Source organism: Rana temporaria, unplaced genomic scaffold, assembly GCF_905171775.1.
Source record: "Rana temporaria unplaced genomic scaffold, aRanTem1.1, whole genome shotgun sequence".
NCBI classification, from domain to species: domain Eukaryota; kingdom Metazoa; phylum Chordata; class Amphibia; order Anura; family Ranidae; genus Rana; species Rana temporaria.
In genome coordinates, this window is record NW_024404558.1 from 36763 (window position 1) to 51846 (window position 15084).

Sequence of the window (15084 nt, forward strand, 5' to 3'; positions counted from 1 at the left end):
TCATTTCACTGCTCCCGAAAAAACGGCCGTTTTAAAAAATAAAAAAAGCATTGATACATGTCCCCTGGGGCAGGACTGAGGTCCCCAAACACTTTTTAGGACAATACTTGCAGATTAGCCTTTAAAATGAACACTTTTGATTTCTCCCATAGACTTCTATAGGGAGTTCGGCGCGGCTTTACATATTACTTGCAATGCGCTGGCTGCTACGCTGGTTCATGCGCCTAATTAAGGCTTCACCCGGAGTACTAATTAACGCATGAACCAGCGCAGCGCACAGAGCATAGTAAATCAGCCCCAATGTATCATAGTACCTTGTGTGCCATAAACAATACAAATAATAAATGTACAAATTCCCTTTAATATTCTGGCACGCTCAACCCAATTTCTTAATTCATTCCAAACTCCTCCTTCCCTTCACAAGTACGGAAGGAGGGGTGAGGAGGTGATTTACTGCGGAACCTCACTGATACCTCATACTTGACATTTTTCAAATGCTTTGTTTCTGTTTCAGCCAACGGACCCCAGACACTGATTGACTACTTAACCGCTGTCAACAAAAATAAAATGGCAATTAACCGTTTGCCACCGGGGCCGCTTTTCTGTAAACAACAGGGTTTCACCCGTCTTTTTGGTCTGGGGGTCCATTGACCCTCAACATCAGCATTTGCAATTTTACATTTACTCATAGAACACCTTTGTTCGTAGTTACAAACAATCACTTTATATACAATATCCCCTTTACACAAATACACAAATACCGATTATTTTATATTTGTCACATGACAGAAAAGAAAAGTGACAGAGGTCTGATTTTTTTTCTCAGTTCTTCCCAACTGCTTTAGGCCTAACAAAAGAAATAGCATTTCCTTTGAACCGTAGACAGCTCTTTCCTGTTATCTGCAAGCTACATACAACCAGGGCCGTTTAGTGTTATTTACAATATCTTAGTAACAGAGCTACAAGGTCAAAACTGCCTTTGTTTAATGTTTTTCCCAGCAAAAACTGTAAACTCCCAGAGTTATGTGTTTCCAAAAGACCTTACTATGTGACAGTCTATCTGACCTCTGTCTAAATTACACAGATGGTCGCAAAGACTCGTCTTTTTGCTGGGTTTGACCTGTAAATAACTGACCCTTTATTAGACAGTTTTACCTTAAAAATGCAGCAGGGGGTGTAACTTGTAAGTCTGACTCCCCTTCTGCCCCCCTTACTGGTCCCTTGTCAGTGTCCATAGCTACTCCAGGAATATCCCTTTCTGCTACCAGGGGCTGACTTTTTACTGGTAGAGTCCCCATAGGGACACTCTGGACACTATCTTGCTTTGCAGCTGATAACTGCGCAGCGGGCTTCTGTGCCAAATTTTTTGTTATGGGCTGAGCTTGGTATACTGCTGCAGCCGAAAATCCCTTAGCTGGCACTGTTAGCGTGGGGTAAAAACATTGCACATGCTCTCGGGGAACATTGGGGGGTGGTTTTCCCATTATTTGTGAAATGTCACAGGGGTCCAAATGATACAGTGACCGGGGGCAAACTAAAAGGTTGTTTCCTGCCCTTTCTTTTTTTTTTTCATATTTACTTTCCTGCCCTTTCTATCTGACCCCGGAGTCCTTCAACAGTTAAACCTTCCTTGAAAACAATTGGCACATGTAGGTTTAACCTCAGCACCTGGACTCTGGGTTTACCATTGCGAAATAACTGACCCTTTCCCATCCTTGACCGATAGTCACCTGGCATGCTTGCTACTAAGTATGTGTGACTGTCACAATAACAAAACAATACACCCACAACACATTCAGAACATCTATGAGACATTAATAATGTTCTTATACTCTAAAATATGTCTAATTTACTGTAATATGTCTGACTTACTGCAATAATAAACCAATGGTCTACTTACATTATCCTGGGCACTTACCAGGCACTAATTACTTCTATATAAGATTATACTTATACAAGACCTCAAAAATGTAGGGGTGCAGACTGGCGCTGACTGACTTTAGACAGTCCCAGCGTGTTTGTTCGGGTGGCTCCTGTTTGCGGGAGTTTTAATAATATAAACCGTTAAAACAGAGAATGAACTCCTGCAAATGGCCCAGAGTTTGCCCCATGAACTCTTGTGGCACAGGGAAATGGCAATTAACTTTATACCATAACTGGCTTTTGCAATAGCGTTTTGGGCAGGCTGCTGTAGCAGATAAATGGTGGTGTAAGTTATATGGTGTCTCACTAATAAATAAAACAATGTGGAAGTACTGGTCAGGACCTGTATGTTTCAGTAATATTCCACACCTACAATATTCACAGAGCATATTATGGAACGACATCTACGTTTCATATCATATAAACAAAAATATCTTATACCTCTAAGGATAGAAAGATAAGCAAAGTAACCTGAGTTATCGGAACAACGTGCCAATCTATTTTGTGTATACACCTTAAAATTTATAGTCACCCTGGACTTTGATGCGTTTCAAGAACGCTCTATGGGGCTGATTTACCAAAGCCTTTACTCCATGACTCATGGAGTAAAAGCAGGAGTAGCAGCCGTTTGGTCATTTACTAAAGAAATACGCTGCTAGTGCAGTGTATTTCCTTAGTTACTAAAGTGCTCAGTGCGCCCAGGAGAGGGCGCATTGTGCACTACTATAGACCTGGCGCACGGCATATTGAAATGTAAATATCGGGGATTCGGGCGGGAGTTTATTAGGGGGGGAGGTGGGGTGATGCAGGGGAAGTGAAGTGACATGTGTTTGAATGTGTTTGGCGGGCCAAATTGAAAGGGAAAGTGTTTTTTGAAAACAGATCCCCGTACGCTTGCACAGTGCGCCTGAACCTCGGGAGGTTCATTTGCATACTGGGCATGCGTAGAGAGAAATTTCGGTGCTTCCCGTGTGCCGCGTCAGTACGCCGTGAAAATCTTGGTAAATACCAAGCGGCGTACCCGTGAATGCGCTGCGTGACGCTGCGCACGGGAATCTCCGACCTGTTTTCAGCCATGAGCCACGAGCGAGCGCCCCACCCTCCTGAGCCGTACCAGACCGCATGCCCTCAACATGGGGGAGTGTGTGCTGTGGGGGAGGGGGGCACTGCCCCCCCACCCCACAGCACGCTTGCCCCCATGTCGATATGGACAAGAGCCTCTTCCCGACAACCCTTGCCATTGGTTGTCGGGGTATGCGGGCGGGGGCTAATCGGAATCTGCGAGCCCCCTTTAATAAGGGGGCCCCCAGATACCGGCCCCCCACCCTATGTGAATGAGTATGGGGTACATCGTACCTCTACCCATTCACCTGGGGGAAATGTAAAGTAAAATAAAACACCACACAATAAAATATTTTATTAATCTGCTCCGGAGCCCCCCCTTTCTTCTTTAGCTCTTTCACAAGGGGGGGTTTCTTCTCTCCCGATCTTCTGCCGGGGACCCTGGGCTTCGGTGATTTCGGACAGGGGAGGGCGCCATCCCTCGGTCCTCTCCGGAGCCTTCCGCCGGATGCCCCCACCCCATTTAAGCTCTTTTCCTTTAGGGGGGGGCATCCGGACTTCGGCGACTTCTGCCGGGGGATGGCGCCTATCCCCCGGTCTTTCCGGTGCCTTCCGCCAGGGTTCCGGTCTTCCTCGTCTTCTGCCGGGGGTGCGCCAACTCCAAGGTCTTTTCTCTGCTGTCTTCTCTGCTCCCTCTTCTGCCTGGCTCCCCTGCGGAGCCAGGGCTTTCTTCCGTCTTCTTTCTTCTCTGTTCCTTCTTCTGCCTGTCTCCTCCGGGAGCCCAGGGCTTGTCTCCGCTGTCCTCTCCCTTCTCTTCCATTGGATGTTGACACGACGAGGTTCCGCGCTGACATGCCGTGTCAGCGGCGGGCATCGACTTATATAGGGCAATGCCACCATGTGACCTCAACCCATGTGACATCACATTCCCTGGGCATGATGGGAATGTGATGTCACATGGGTTGAGGTCACATGGTGGCATTGCCCTATATAATTTAATGCCCACTGCTCAGACGGCATTCCAGCGCCGGACCTCGTCGTGTCAACATCGAATGGAAGAGAAGGGAGAAGACAGCGGAGACAAGCCCTGGGCTTCCGGAGGAGACAGGCAGAAGCGGAAGGCACCGCAGAAGCCCGGAGGGTGGCGCCCTCCGGCGGAAGAAAGCCCTGTGCCCTCCCGCATAGGCAGGAAGCCTCATGATGAAGGGGGTCCCGGCGAAATTCGGGGGGGGGCAGGTGCACCCCCCGCAGAACTCGACGAAGCCCGGGACCCTCCCCCCATAGGCAACAAGGAGCCTTGTGGTGAAGGGGGTCCCGGCGAAATACGGCGCAGAAGACGGGGGGTAGGTGAACCCCCCCGCAGAAAGTGACAAAGCCCGGAGCCCTCCCCCATAGGCAGGAAGCCTCATGATGAAGGGGGTCCCGGCGAAATTTGGCGCTGAAGACGGGGGGGCAGGTGCACCCCCCCACAGAAACCGACGAAGCCCGGGACCCTCCCCCCATAGGCAACAAGGAGCCTCGTGATGAAGGGGGTCCTGGCGAAATACGGCGCAGAAGACGGGGGGTAGGTAAACCCCCCGCAGAAAGTGACGAAGCCCGGAGCCCTCCCCCATAGGCAGGAGCCTCATGGTGAAGGGGGCTCCGGCAGAAGACGGCGAAGCCTGGGGCCTAATGGGGTGGTGGTGGGGGGCCCCGGCAGACTAATAAATTAATTTATTAATGTGTGTTGTGTTTTATTTCTTTACATTTTTCCCCCCAGGTGAATGGGTAGGGGTACAATGTACCCCATACTCCTTCACATAGGGTGGGGGGGCCGGAATCTGGGGGCCACCTTATTAAAGGGGCCTCTCAGATTCTGATAAGCCCCCCGCCCGCATACCCCGACAACCAACGTCCAGGGTTGTCGGGAAGAGGCTTTTGTCCCTATCGACATGGGGACAAGAGTGCTTTGGGGTGGGGGGGCAGTGCACCCCTCCCCCACAGCACACACTCCCCCATGTTGAGGGCATGCGGTCTGTTACGGCTCAGGAGGGGGGGGGGGCGCTCGCTCGTCCCCACCTCCATTCCTGTCTGGACAGACTGCGTGCCTGGGATAAGAGCTTGGTCTGGATCTTAGGGGGGACCCCACGCTGGTTTTCGGCGCGGGTTTAACCCCTTATGTTCCAGACCAAGCCTAAGAGCCTGGTATGCACCTGAAGGGGAACCCACATTTTTTTTTTGGTCTGGAGATTTTTTTTTATTTAAAGACACGACATTAAAAGCCAAGCCCCAATTGGCTATAAAACAGAGTAACATAATTATGTCATTACAACATTAATACATCAACACCCCACAACTTACTTACACTGTACAAAAACAAAGTCTTTACAAAAAGAAACTCCAACTCATTAAAATCCAACATTAACAATTCCCCAACATTACCAAAAACTCTAGAAACCTCCTGCTACACTCTAAATTATTTCATTTTTTTTTCTAAATATTATTTGCTTTAAATATACCAAAATGTACTCAGCCTCCATGTTGGGGTCTCCATCTGAGGGACCCACAACTGCAAGAAATGTATTGTGTACGGACACTGGATTAGAAGGAGGGGGACCAGGACCAACACAAGACACTGAGGTCTGTTTTTTCTTGCCCTTCCCCTTGACAGATTCCCATTCAACCTCTCGACTCTTCTCCCTCCTCCTCTTCTCCCCCCGAGATTCACTAGGAGCATCGGAGAGATCAGAGGAGTCGGAGGAATCAGAATCTATTGTTGTACACATCCGAATCTGACTCTTTGCAAGCTTTATCAAAGGAAAAAACCTCATCCTCACACTCTGAAGGTGCAGGAGATGGACCAGGGGATGAAGTAGAGGATGGGGCAGAGGATAGAACAGGAAATGGGGCAGGGGATGGGGTCCAGGTAGGAATGGACCACGAAACCACCATCCAAAGGATGGAGCACCACCACAGGCACACGCTTCACCATTTTAGGATGCTTGACAGGCTCACCAGAACTCAAGACTTGGGTGTAGGTACCTTGAAAACCCCCTGAGGTACCTCTATAACAGGCTGCCCCTCCCCCGGCACCCCAGAACTGGGCGCCCCTGACCCCAAGGAAGATTTCTTAACTCTTACCCTCCTCACCTTGGGAGCGGGATTTTTGGGGTCCCCGGCCCTCGGGGCCGACCCACAACCTGCGGATGACCCCGGGTCCTCAGAACCAATTGTGAACCCCTGAGGCTGAGCACACTGACCTGCAGCTGGTTGAGGCAAAACTGTCAGCACCGGGCCTACAGGAGAGTCACTCTGACCAGCAGCTGGTTGAGATGGAACCAACAGCATTGGGCCTACAGGAGAGTCAGTCTTTTCCTCAGGTGACCTAAAAGCTGCAGGGCAACGACTGAAGGGGTGCCCCAAGACTCCGCACAAATTGCACCGAATCCGGGTACACCCCTCCGCCCTATGCCCCACCTCATCACACTTAGAGCAACGTGTGGCAGCACACTCCGCACTAAAGTGCAAAGGGCTGCCACACTTGAAGCAAAGCCTCGGTTGCCCCAGGTAGAAAGCCACCAATCTATCACGCCCAATGTACCCAGTAGCTGGAATATGGGTGACAGTTGACCCGATTCTTCGGAGCTTGACAGGGACAAACCATGCCCCTGTCCAAATCCCCTTAGAACCCAACTCCTTTTTTGGGGGGCCCATAACCTGCCCAAACCTCCCCAACCATGTTGTAATGTCTTCCGCGGGCACGGATTTGTTGCGGACCATGATGGTAACTTTTTTTACATCATCCTGGCGGGACAAAGGGGTTGCCTTAAAAGGCTTCCAGGCAGGGCGATTTTTAACTACTTCCAATTTAGTAAGGAAGCTCTCCATCAGAGTTGCTGTACAAAAACTGATATCATACTCCGGGGAGCCTGCGGGGTGAATAATGGCGAAAATATCTGCCACCCTGAAACCTAGGGCCAGCACCATATCCACCACCGCACTCCTCCCCGGAGCACGATCTGAAATACATAAACCGCCCTGCCAGCGCAGCTGCACCACATTGCGGCGCTTCCTCTCTACCGCCGCGGCACGGGCAGCAGCTGGCACAGTGCCCGTGAAAGCCATAGTGCCATGCTGGGCATAAAATCGCCCAAGCTGCACCCTATCCCCAGCAACATCCGCAAATGACATACCAGTTCTTAAAGCCGACACCACTTGGGCCTCTTGAGACCCACTAATCTGGGGGGGGGGGGTGGGGCAGGGGAAACGCAGGGAACAGGGGGGGCAGGGAGGGCAGCAGGAACGGGAGAGACAGCAGGGGGCACAACAGGGAGAACAACATGGGGGGCACCATTATCCACCAAAACATTATCAGCATCTAACATGACATTGACCATATTGCTCTGGTCGCCCACAGGAGCATCAGGAACACTGGGTGTACCAGTATTACCCCCAGCCACCAGAGGTGACCCAACACCAACCCCCTGAGATTGAACTTGTCCACTTTGCTGGTCACCCCCAGAAGGGACCACTAGAACATCTGATGACAACTTGTCCATGATGACACCATCCGCACCCTGAACCACTTTACACGGCTCACCCTCTATCTGCCTGATATAATTAATGGCGAGGCTTGAGCCTGGTGATTCACCCTGCTCACACTCACCCCACTCACCGGGCAGAGGGGTCATTGCCGCAGCCGAACACATCAAGGCTGGGGACACAGAAGGCAACTCCCCTGGGGGGACAACAGGGGAGAAGGACACAGGGGGCAACTGTACTGGGGGGACAGCACCTGGCTGTGTCAGTTCCGTTTTTGGGGACACAGCTGCCGCTGCACCAGATAGTCCATGCGGGACCTCCGTCACTGTGACCTCCGCCGGATCGAGTCTCTCACCTCCCGCCATGACCTCCATCTTGGCTCCCTCAGCTCTCTCATCCTCCATCGCGGCACCTCCGACCTCCATACACTCAGCAGCAGCAGCACCTCCGTCCATCACAAACACTTCCTGGTTGGACTCACACACGGCACTCGCGGGACTCCCGCGAGCGGGAACAGCGCCACCTAGCGGCCGAGATGCAACAGAGGTCCCGGCCCGGGAACCCCGTCTAACGGCCTGGCTGCAGTTTCCATGGGCAACCACAATCCGCTGATTGAAGTCAAACATCTCGGGAGTTACAGTACCTGCAGACATGACTAGTGCTGAGCAGAATACGCCATATTCGATTTCGCGATATATCTCGAATATATAGTCGAATATTCGAGATATATTCGCTAAATTCGAATATTCGTGATATTTTATCGAAATGAAATGATTGCGAATTTTCGCTATTGCGAATGCGAAAATAATTGCGAATTTTCGATAACTGCGGTAGGAGCACTCTGATTGGCTCAGAATATTCGTGATATTTTACAATACAAAATAATTGCGAATATTCGGCAAATGCGGAAGGAGCACTCTGATTGGCTCAGAATATTCTTGATATTTTACAATACAAAATAATTGCGAATATTCGGCAAATGCGGAAGGAGCACTCTGATTGGCTCAGAATATTCTTGATATTTTACAATAGAAAATAAAAAGTGTTTTGCATTGGTGGTGATTCTTTACTCTATCCATCTGTCACAGCCGTTTGTCAATCAAACACCTTGAAGATTGAACACGTTCATGCTGCATGCTTTGGACTTTTTTTCACTTCACATATCAAAGACATTTTTATGAAAGATTATTTTTCTATTATTGGGACTATATTTCTTTATATATTTGTTTCACTGTGTATTTCACAAGTTATTTGCGCTTGCTTATTTTATAATTTGCCCACATGTCTTGTCACTAGACATATTTTTTATTCTTGTAGAGCGACTCCATTTTCTGTCTTGTATTAATTTATGTTGTATAACATTTTTGAGTTGCTGCTGTATTCTCCCCTTTTTTTAAGGTTTGCGCAATTTTTTCCTTCTTACAAAAAAAAATAATATCAAACATACAAATATTCATAACAGAAACATACACAAAGCCCCCCCCTTTTGCATCAGAGACAATCAGAGTTCTCCTACCACAGTTATCAAAAATTCGCAATCATTTTCGCATTCGCATTAGCGAAAATTCGCAATTTTTTTTTTTTAGATTCGGCAACATAAAAGGATCGCCTCAGCTTAGCTACTCGGCCCAGGGTCTCTATTCATACCAGCAATGCTTTTAGACGTCGATAGGATGTGATCTGTTTTAAAAATAAAATTGAAAAAATGCGAATATTCGGAATTGCGAATATTCACCGCGAAATTCAAAATATATCGTGAATACTCGAATATGCCATATTCGAGCCGAATATTCGCAATACGAATATTCGTGAGCAACACTAGACATGACAAGTCCATTTAGTAGGGCAGTGTATTCAACTGTAACATCCCTCAGGGTTTGGATGTTTAGCCGAAAGCCCTTTCTGCGGTTCTTATTAACAGAGTCTCTAGCACTCCTCAGCCGGGCCAGCTCAGCATATGCAGCCTCAAGATACACCACCGCTTTCTCCATTAGGCAATACATGGCTTGAATCCTGAGATCTCTCTTACTGACATCTTCCCCCGGCTGTGCTGCAAGCCAACAGACTTTCTCCTGGGAATGTAGGTAAAGTACTTCAACCTTACTTGGCTTTAATCCATCCAAAAAACCTGAGATCTTATGTGAGCCTCCAGGCCCACTCTCCACCGGCAAAACCCGAGACATTGACTGGGGATTTGAGCCATCCCCTGGGCTTGAAGCCTCCATAGCCTCTGGGATCTCCAGGAGCTCTCAGCACCGGTTGTGTCTGGAGCTCTCCTTCATGCACAGCGATCTGTCATTTACCCATGTCAGTCCCACCCCCCCCCCCCCTTCAGTTAGAACACACCCAGGGAACATATTTAACCCCTCCTTCGCACCTAGTGTTAACCCCTTCCCTGCCAGTGGCATTTTTATAGTAAGCAATGCATTCTTAGAGCACTGATCGCTAGAAAAATGCCAATGGTTCCAAAAAAGTGTCCGATGTGTCCGCCATAATGTCGCAGTACTGATAAAAATCGCTGATCGCCGCAATAACTAGTTAAAAAAAATATAACAAAAATGCCATATTTTGGAGACGCTATAACTTTTGACAAAACCAATCAATAAACGCTAATTGCGATTTTTTTTTTGGAACCAAAAAGATGTAGAATATGTATCGGCCTAAACTGAGGGATTTTTTTATTTTTTAGAATATATATATTTTTGGGGATATTTATTATAGCAAAAAGTCAAAATTATTCTTTTTTTTTTTTTAATTGTCGCTCTATTTTTGGTTATAGCTCTAAAAAATCAAAAAACGCAGAGGTGATCAAATACCACCAAAATAAAGCTCTCTTTGTGGGAAAAAAAAGGTTGCCAATTTTGTTTGGGAGCCACGTCGCACGACTGCACAATTGTCAGTTAAAGCGACGCCGTGCCGAATCACAAAAACTGGCCCAGTCATTGACCAGCAATATGGTCCAGGGCTCAAGTGGTTAAAAATTAACAAAACACTAAAGTTTTTTTTTTTTTTTTTTTGAAAAGCCTATGGCGTGTGAACACACCCAAAAAACTCCACCCGGTGCAGAAAAAATGTGCACACACATAAAGAGTGTTCACAAAAACGTGCAGACGGGTGCAACGTCAAGTGGTCCTCCTGTGAAGAGGGACCCAAACCCTGATCCCCCGGGGCGTTAGGCTCCAGACGGGGACTGAGGTACTGTGGTCCGAGCAACCGAAGCCGACACGGACCCAACTTCCTCGGAGGGACTGCCGAAACAGAACCCTCCCAGTACTAGGTGGGGCTCCCCCGAAGGGAGACCCCATGAGAGCAGGCGAACTAAGCCAGAAGGCCATGTCCACCCACTCCCAAGACGTTCAGGGCTGGCCCGAGGACCCGCACCCTACTAATCACACAGTGACAAAACGTGCACAACAAAAAAAGACAAAAAAGTGACAAACACAGGCTTAAATAAAATAAAGTGGGGGAAGGGATAGTGGAGAGGAGAGTGAAAGAAGTGGCCATTGTGGTGAAACAATGACCAGGCCCTCCGGCCAGGAATAAAAAAAAAATTCCTCCGGTCCTAGCCAAAAGGCCCGGCCCAGGAGGCAGGTGCTAAAAAAAAGCGTGTATCTGGTGCAGTGACCGTGGTATCTTAAATCAATGTGTCCCTCACACACAGTGATCTTCAGATACCCCTGGACTGCCACTCCAGGGGCACATGCACCATAGGCTTTTCGTTCCATATCCGACCCCCCGACCGGCCAGTGCAGCCCTCCACCCCTGCCAGCTAGAGAGCCCTTCAAGGTTTTCTTGGGGAGAACTGTCACTCGGATAACAGCCTCCACCAATACTAGCCCCTCCAGACCCTCCGTCAACCCAGCGGATTTGCATGGCTCTACCCCGTCGTACCACAGGACATTACCAGCTCCTCCTACCGGATCGCTGACAGAAATAGCACTTACACCAGCCAGCCAGAAGGCCAGACTAGAACTCGGCAAAAAGACCAAGACCAAGCACAGCACCCATCCCCACCAGGAGCACCCTTCCAGATGGCTCAGACTCAACCATGGGCCGGCCCCCAGTATTCTGTCGGGCAGCACAGCGTAGTCCCTGCTGAAACCATCCTTCCAGGTGCAATGACGTCATTGGATTGCATCCACCCTCCCCATGTAGGAGGTGCTTCAGCGCTCCGCTGACAACTGATAAGGACAGATACCACACCCAGTCCCAGCCAAAAGGCCGAGAAGCGGCAGGGAAGACACCACGATCAGCACGGCCTAGAGTGTGCAATAGCCGTGCCTCGCCCTGGGAGAACCACCTTCATGATCATGGTGTCTCCCCTGCCAGGTAAGTATCTCTTCAAGATTTGGTCGTTTTGAAGAGAAACCAGAGTATACTAAAAACACTAAAGTTAGCCCAATTTTTGGTGATAATGTGAAAGATGATGTTACACCGAGTAAAAAGATACCTTACATGTCACGCTTTACTATTGAATACACTCATGGAATGGGGCCAAAATTCAGTACTTGAAAATCCCCATAGGCGACCTTTTTTTGTTTTTTTCAGGTTACCAGTTTATAGCTACAGAGAAAGTCTAGTGCTAAAAGTATTACTCTCGCTCTAACGCACGCGTCAATACCTCACATGTGTGGTTTGAATGGTGTTTACATATGTGGGCGGGACTTACGCAAGTCCACCCAAACTATAGACTGCAATTTGTTCATGTGATTTCAATTGCTTCATTACTAGCACTGTTATAAAAAGCATGGATCGATCAGTCCTCAGCTGCCCTCATAGGGGCAGGCTGGCAGAAATGCTGTTGCGAAACACAAATGTGGTTTGTTGCATGGGTTTTTATTTTGCCAATGGTTTTTGTTTAAATGATGTTCACTTTGATGTATTTGTCTATGCGGCCTTATTTTATGAAAAATGTGTCAAGATGTTGCGACTTTAAAACTATGTTTATTTTGATTTTTGAAATGTATTTTTGTTTGTGTGTGTTTGTTTGTCTTTTTTTGCTTTCCTTGTTTTGTTGACCAATAAAAATTACTTTAAAATTTTGAAGTTTGTCTTTTGTTACTTTTTCATGCTACATATGTTGACAGCTGCAGCTGAAATAGGTTTGGGCCTAACAAATTATGTGTGTCTAAGCTTCTTTCCTGGTGTGTAATCATGAAATGTTTGCCATGTTTATTCCCCATGACTTTAAAGACAAACTGGTAAGTATTTTCTTTTTTCTGCAGTGGTCCTCAGCCCTCAAGTACCCCCGACAGGACATGTTTTGTGGATTTCTCTTATCAAGAATTGCTGTCCAGACTGTCTTTTAAAGCACATGTGCAAGATGAAGGAAAACCTGCAAACATGGCCTGTGGGTGTTTGAGGGAAGCCAAGTGAGTGTTAGAACCCCTGCTTGTGTTTTTTTTTTGGGTTGAGCTTTGTGTCCCTTTTCTTAAAATTGGCTTCACTTCCTGTCACACAGCTGAACAGGAAGTGAGGTTAAAACCCTACCAGTGTCATTTCTTGGGGACACAGGTCAATCTAACTAGTGTCCCCATTAAGCAAATTGCACTCCAGCACTGCTGTGTACACCCCAAATCATGGGTCTTCAAAGTACGGCCCTCCAGTTGTTCAGGAACTACAATTCCCATCATGCCTAGTCATGTCTGTGAATGTCAGTGCATTACAAGGCATCATGGGATGTGTAGTTCTACAACAGCTGGAGGGCCGTAGTTTGAGGATCCCTGCCCCAAATGATTATTTAGTTTGGGGTTTAGTAAAGGCAAAGCCACTCTGCAGTACAAGCATAGTTGCTGAAAATCAGAGAGGAAGCACTGATGGTTTTAACATCCAATCCTGTAGAAGCAAAGTTGTTTTGTTTTCTTCCTTGCTTTGCACTTGTAGTGCAAAGTGGATTTGCCTTTAGTAAATGGACCCCAAAGTCCAAGATCCCTAATAATTTGGGGTGTACACCGCAAAATGCTAGAGTGCAATTTACATAATGGGAAACTATTTAGATTGATCTCTGTGTCCCCAAGAAAAGATATTAGTAAGGTTTTACCCTCACTTCCTGTTTGGCTATGTGACAGGAAGTGAATGAATTAGACCTTTCTGAAGACACCTCACAAATGTTGTCACTATCAGGGGTGCAGACATCCCCCAAAAAATGAGCAGATAATACTTATTTGCAAATTAATAATTTTTTAGTTAACATTGGGTGGGGGGCTCTAACACACACATTCATACATATTAGCCACGCTGTATCCTGGCCTATTGGCATGGTTATATTTTCTTAGGCCTCTCAATAAAACTCTATGAAATTTGTGCTTAAACTAGAACCAGGGGCGGACTGACAACTCATGGGGCCCCCGGGCAATAGAAGAGTATGGGGCCCCTCTGGCTTACAGATGGCCACCACGCCAGGAGGCAGTGCAGAGGCAGGGCAGCTAAAATCTTGGGATCTTCACATTAAAAGCCTGTCAGTTTCGGACATATCAGGGACAGATCTAAAAAAAACACAGATTTTTACATACTGTCCCTGGTTTTACTGAGCCTGGCAACCCTGATGGGGCCCCCTAGTGGCATGGGGCCCTCGGGCAGTGCCTGAGTGACTCAATGGTCAGTCCGCCCCTGACAAGAACTATAATCAACACTTTTTATTTTTTTTAATTTTGGATAGAGTGAGGGAGGGTTATAGGCCCTGTCAGTTTACTTTGTATTATCTGTGTCCAATTGGGGAGATTTGCCTTCACTTCCTGCCCCATAGCCAAACAGGAAGTGAGAGAAAAACTATGCAAATTAAGGGAGTCCAGTAACCCCCTCCCCCCCAGAACTAGTGTGTGTGTGTGCCCTGAAAATTCCTGGGCGGGTGATACAAAAACAGGGTGTGGCTTTGACAGGAAGGGGTGGGTCATTTTTCTATTAGGAGGTGCAGAAATGTAGTCAGGCCTAGGGCAGCACAAAACCTAAATATACTACTGCATATTAGGGCCTATTTAGATCGGATCCGATGTACAGCATGTTTTTATAGTGCGGGAGGAAACCCACGCAGGCACAGGGAGAACATGCAAACTCCATGCAGATGCTGTCACGGGCGGGATTCGAACCAGCGACCCTTTTGCTGCTAGGTCAAAGTGCTATACACTACACCACTGTGCTGAACGAACATGATTGCAGCTGAAAGCATGAGATCTTTTTTTTTCTCCAATACCATGCTTTCCAGCCTTATTGACCCCGCCTCTCTCCATAAAGAGGACCTGTCACACACTAGTCCTATTACAAGGGATGTTTACATTCCTTGTAATAGGAAGAAAAGTGATCCGAAATCAAAAAAAGTGACAAAAAAGTGAAAGAAGAAAAATATGAGGTAAAAAACACAAAAAAATAAACGGCCCTGTCCCTAGAAGCTCGCACTCAGAAGCGAATATGCATGTAAGTCCCCACATATGTAAACACCATTCAAACCACACATGTGAGGTATTGACGCATGCGTTAGAGCGAGAGCAATAATTCTAGCCCTAGACCTCCTCTGTAACTCTGAACTGGTCACCTGTAAAAAAAAAAAAACAAGCATCGCCTATGGATATTTTTATGTCCCGA

At 47.6% G+C, this 15084-nt stretch overlaps 1 non-coding gene across 1 annotated transcript; it reads right to left on the reverse strand.

Moving 5' to 3' along the window:
- Positions 1 to 11685: 11685 nt before the first annotated feature.
- LOC120922501 lies at positions 11686 to 11843 on the reverse strand. The gene has a single exon (XR_005745385.1). It is a non-coding gene; the product is annotated as a U1 spliceosomal RNA (small nuclear RNA).
- Positions 11844 to 15084: the final 3241 nt, after the last annotated feature.